The sequence below is a fragment of the Macaca mulatta genome, chromosome 4, assembly GCF_049350105.2.
Source record: "Macaca mulatta isolate MMU2019108-1 chromosome 4, T2T-MMU8v2.0, whole genome shotgun sequence".
In the NCBI taxonomy this organism is placed as follows: Eukaryota; Metazoa; Chordata; class Mammalia; order Primates; family Cercopithecidae; genus Macaca; species Macaca mulatta.
In genome coordinates this window covers 105,371,951-105,377,653 of record NC_133409.1, presented here as the reverse complement: position 1 = coordinate 105,377,653, position 5,703 = coordinate 105,371,951, and positions in this window count along the sequence as shown.

Here is a 5,703-nt window from a genome sequence, read left to right as displayed (position 1 = left end):
AGATATTTGCAAATTATTACTCTGACAAAGGACTTATATCCAGAATCTACAAGTAGCTCAAACAAGTAAACAAGAAAAAAAAAAAAAAACCCACTAAAAACTGGGCAAAGATGAACAGATGTTTCTTAAAAAAAAAAAAAAAAAAGTACAAACAGCCAAGAACTCATTTCTTAATTTCATGTTCAGACTCTTTGTTGCAAGAATATAGAAGCACAATTTTTTAAATATTGATCTTGTATCCTGCAAACTTGCTGAAAACATTTATTAGTTCTAAATTTTTTTAGTGGATTCCTTAGGATTCTCTCTATAGAAGATCATGTCATCTGTGAAGAGAGAGGATTTTAATTATTTCTTTCCTATCTGTGTCAGGGAAACAGTATTCATAGCTTATGTCTGGAAGATAGGTATACAATTCAGACACATATAATGATCAGGTATTATTTTTCTGCCTTTCTTAGTTGCTTTCTAATCTCCTTTTACCTTATTTACATGGCCTGTTTAGAGATGCTTGCATTTGTGATATTCACTGTTGTTCTCACATTTTTTTTGGACAAGATATACCCTCCTATTCTGGATAGGCCTCATTCCATCAAGCTCAATGACACCTCTGAGAATAGAACTGCCAAAAGTTCTATATGCTGACATGTATCCGTAACTTCTGACCCCGAATGTGTATCATGCCAGTTCTCAATGTTCCTTCCTGTGTGGAGATTAAACATATTTTGCCTTTTGTACAGAATCTATAAAGCCATAAGCAGAAAAAAGTTTTATGCTTCGTGTTATTTCTCACTTTCCATTATTTAACAGTGACACAGTTTTTGTTGTTCATTATTCTTCAAGTTCATCACATTTTAATATTAAAGTCACGTGATGAGGTCAGCAGGTTTTCTAACAAAAATGTTTTCCTTTATCTGCATTGAGATGTCGTGTGTCATTTTTCAGTAGCATATTTGTTACTTTAAAAAGATATTTTATTAAATTATGCTTCTTGTGGTTATGTTTTATAACAAAATATTTTAAAATAAATTCTGCATTACTTTTCTGTGAAGGACATTTCTAACTACCAGCCACAATGTTTCTTCTTTATTTCACAGGGATGGAAGCTGGTGAGCTGTTAATTCCTATAGCATCTATTTTATTAACAACCCAAAAATATAATAGCTCTGTTCTCAAAAAGGGTATTTGATGTTCTGAATATTCAGTGTAATCCTCTGAGGCATGGAGAAGTTCCTAAAACCTGATTAAACAAGGTAATATGTTATATGAAAGTTTTCTACATGTAATTTGTTATATTTTTATTAAATACAATCTAATTTCTGGTAAATTGGAACCCATGTAGTAAAGAGCCTATTTAATAGCCAATACATTTATTTTTATGATGATGATGACATATTCTGGGAAGAGGAAACAGGTGTTGAAAATGTTTACCATCATTCTTGATGCATCCATCTTTGGCAATTATGGATTCCAGATTGAACAATATCTCTTTTTCATTCCTCTCAACCATCAAAATAGTTTAATAATATGTGGAAGACCTAGTATTCATTTGTAGTACTCATGGTTTTGGAAATTGCAAGACAAAAATTTTGTTTTATAAATTTTGGTCCTGACAGAGTTGTGTAAGGAAGTTACTAAAATAGAATTGAAATAACAAATGACATTTGAAGCCCCTTCTTATTCAGAGACCCTATGATTATAACTGAATGGAGCCAAAGGTTATCTTCATTAGATTCCAGATATACTTTCTTGTAATTATTAGCATTTAATTTATGCATATATTTTACTGAAAAACCCTGTGTAAAACATGTTAGGTGACATCAGTTAGATGTTCATTCCTTGGGTTTTCATTGGACCTCCGTAGATGCTTCAGTTCAGCATTCAACCTTCATGCCCTAGCCTGCACCTCCTATAACTACCCTAATGTTCATCGCACTCTGCAAGGGATTGATTATATTCTTCCCAATTCTCTCTTTTCTCCCACACTTCCCCGGAAGTCTTCCCTGTCTTGAAAAAAGAAAATATATATATATATATATATATATATATATATAAATATATTCATTTCCATTTGAAATAGTCCTTCACTTAAAAAGAAACCCAAAGAACCGATGTGCCAATAAATAAAATATAATCAAGGCATTCTTACTAAAATTGCATTATTACATTTTCTTTGTTCGTGAGTTTATATTGCCTATTTTTATTTGTAGCAGGTTGCAAATTCTTTTCTTCAATATTATAACTCATTTCAGTCTTTTGTTATCTTTGCATTTATGGTTACTGTATTAGCTTTTGCTAAGTCATATTGTGAACATGTATAACCACTGAAAGCACAGTGGCCGGTAATAACCAGCCTTTATTTCTCTCTCATGTACGTGTTGGCTGAAGACCAGCTTTGACTCTGTTCCATGTGTTCTGCATTTTGGGATAAGGCTGAAGGAAAAGCTCCTATTTTGGTCTTATGGCAGGGGGGAAAGGGCAAGGTAAAGGCAAGTTTTAGCCAACTTGACGTACTAAAAATGTCATCTTTTTTACTTAGGGTTGCATATCTTCGATTTAATATGTGGTCAACTATTTCCCATCTGTTCTGTTTTTTTTTTTTCTGTAGTAAATTGTTTTTTTCTTGTTCTTTGCCATATTATCTAAAGAATGTTAAATATTTATTTTACTGATTTATGAGTTCCTGGCATATAATATTAGCACTCTTCTATAATTTTTATAAATATTTTTCTAGTCTTATTTTGCCATTCAATTTATAAATGCACAGAAAACAATTTTTAATGTAGCCAATTACATAAATAAAATTTTAAGACTTTTTCAAATGACTCTAACTATATAGTTTAAATGGTCCTGTGCATAATCAAATCAGTTAGCTTATCAATAATTTTCAAATACTTCCTAGCTTTGAATTTTACATTTAAGTTTTCAATTTATTTAAAATGCGTGTTTGCACTGTGAGGTAAAAATCCAAGTTCCTTTTATTCAAAATATTCAATCTCTTGTCTCTTTAGAAAAATAATGATTTTTTAATCGGTAGCACATTCATATGGTTCAAAATTCAAAAAGCATAAAATTGCAGTATCTTTCCTACTCTGTCCCATATACATAACCATAAAAGGAGCTAGTCTTGTGGCATATTCTCTTCCCCATTCCCAGTTTTTGTAAATACGATATGGGTTTAACATACAGTTAATTGTGTTTTTTATATACATTCTATCTTATAATTATTTTTGTATATTTAGTTGAATAAGAAAATAGGTATTAAAAAATTATTGAGAAAATCATATTTTATCTGCCAATACTTTTTAACCACCATTACTCAGGAGCTCTTAATTTTACTCTCAAATTAGTTGGAATAAATTTTCACGTAGTTTTTTCTTCCCCCCAAGAAGTTCACATAGGAGTGATGGTTAATACTGAATGTCAACTTGATTGGATTGAAGGATACAAACTATTGATCCTGGGTGTGTCTGTGAGGGTGTTGCCAAAGGAGATTAACATTTGAGTCAGTAGACTGGGAAAGGCAGACTCATCCTTAATTGGGTGGGTACCATCTAATCAGCTGCCAGCGAATATAAGGCAGGAAAAAAAACGTGAAAAGGAGAGACTGGCCTAGCCTCCAGCCCACAGATTTCTCCCATGCTGGATGTTTCCTGCCTTCAAATATCAGACTCCAGTTCTTTCTTCTTTCTTCTTTCTTCTTTCTTCTTTCTTCTTCTTCCTTCTTCTTCTTCTTCTTCTTCTTCTTCTTCTTCTTCTTCTTCTTCTTCTTCTTCTTCTTCTTCTTCTTCCTCTTCCTCTTCCTCTTCCTCTTCCTCTTCTTCTTCTTTCCTTCTCCTTCTTCCTTCTTCTTCCTTCTTTTCTTCTTCTTCTTCCTTCTTCTTCCTTCTTCTTCCTCCTCCTCCTCCTTCTCCTTCTCCTTCTTCTTCTTCTTCCTCTTCTTTCTTTCTTTCTCTTTCTTTCTTTCTTTCTTTCTTTCTTTCTTTCTTTCTTTCTTTCTTTCTTTCTTTCTCTCTCTTTCTTTCTTTCTTCTTCTTCTTCCTCCTCCTCCTCTCCTCCTCCTCCTCCTCCTTCTGCTGCTGCTGCTGCTGCTTCTTCTTCCTCCTCCTTTTTTTTTTTTTTTTGTTGTTGTTTTCTGAGATGGAGTCTCACTCTGTCACCTAGGCTGGAGTGCAATGGCATGATCTCGGTTCACTCCAACCTCTACCTCCTGGGTTCAAGCAATTCTCCTGACTCAGCCTCACGAGTAGGTGGGACTACAGGCCCCTGCCACAGTGCCTGGCTAACTTTTGTATTTGTAGTAGAGATGGGGTTTCACCATGTTGGCCAGGCTGGTCTCAAACTCCTGACCTTGTGATCTGCCTGTCTTGGCCTCTCAAAGTGCTGGGATTACAGGTGTGAGCCACCATGCCTGGCCCAGTTCTTCAGTTTTGAGAGTTGGACTGGCTCTCCTTGCTCCTTAAGCTTGCAGACAGCCTATTGGGGGAACTTGTGATCAGGTAAGTCAATACTCTATAAACTCCTCTTTATATATATCTTATTAGTTCTGTCCCTCTGCAGAACTTGACTAATACAGATTTTGCTACCAGGAGTGGTTCTAGAGGAACAAAATATTAAGAATGGAGTTATTTTGTTGGTTTTGGGGTTTCTGAAGTTGGCTACTTAATATGATTAGACCCCAAAATGCTTAGGACTATACTTCTAATACTATGGAGAACACTGATAGTTCTTGCTGTGAACTGTTTAGAGAGTTATGCAAAATAAATGCATTTGACACTGCTGATTTACTGCTCATGAGGGTCAAGGAGTTTAGTGATTTTATCCATAATATATTTGACCACATGAGGAGAACTAAGGATATAATGAAGCTGGTTGGTTGCTCCTAAGTTCAATGGACAAAGTGATGAAAGAAAATGATGAACTCAGGGATTCTGTCTCCCAGCTTCAGAAGCACATACTGAGCCTCAAATCTGTTAAGATTGCCCTGAGTAAGAGTCTTATCTCCCATGGAGAAAGAGCTGAAATTGTGGAAAAACAGACACAAGCTTTTATCATGCCAATGGCTGACCTGCAACTAAAGGTGCATGCCCAGCCTTATGTCTACTGTTAAAGTGAGGGCATTGTTTGGAAAATAATGGGACCCTGCAATTTGGAATGGGGATGTGTGGGAGGACCCTGATGAAGCTGGGGACACTGAGTTTGTAAACTCTATGAACCTTTTTTGCCAGAAGATACAGCTTCCCCATTCCCAGTGGTGGCAACATCCTCTCCCCAGCCCATGATTCCATCAGACTTTCCACCTTTGTCTGAGGAGATAAACCCTGCACTGCCTGAGGCCACAGTGATGGCCTCTCCTGAGGCAGTTTCCAGGCAAAATAATGTTGATTCTTCTCAGGAGTGACCCTCAACACCTCTGTTTGCTTCTAGACATATAATTAACTAAAGTCCTGGTGAGCCTCTAGAGGTGAGGTTGATAGTGTGAATGAGGGGGTGCACAACACTGGAAAAGAACTGTTTGAGTTCTCTAATTTATATAAACAGAAATATGGAGAACAGGCATGGGAATGGATATTAAGGGTATGGGATAATGGTGGAAGTAACATAGAGTTGGATCAGGCTGAATTTATTGACTTGGGCCCTAGCTACCCCTGTCATCACCTAATGGGCCCATGAAAAAAATGGCCATGGTGGCAGGGATGGAGGTTA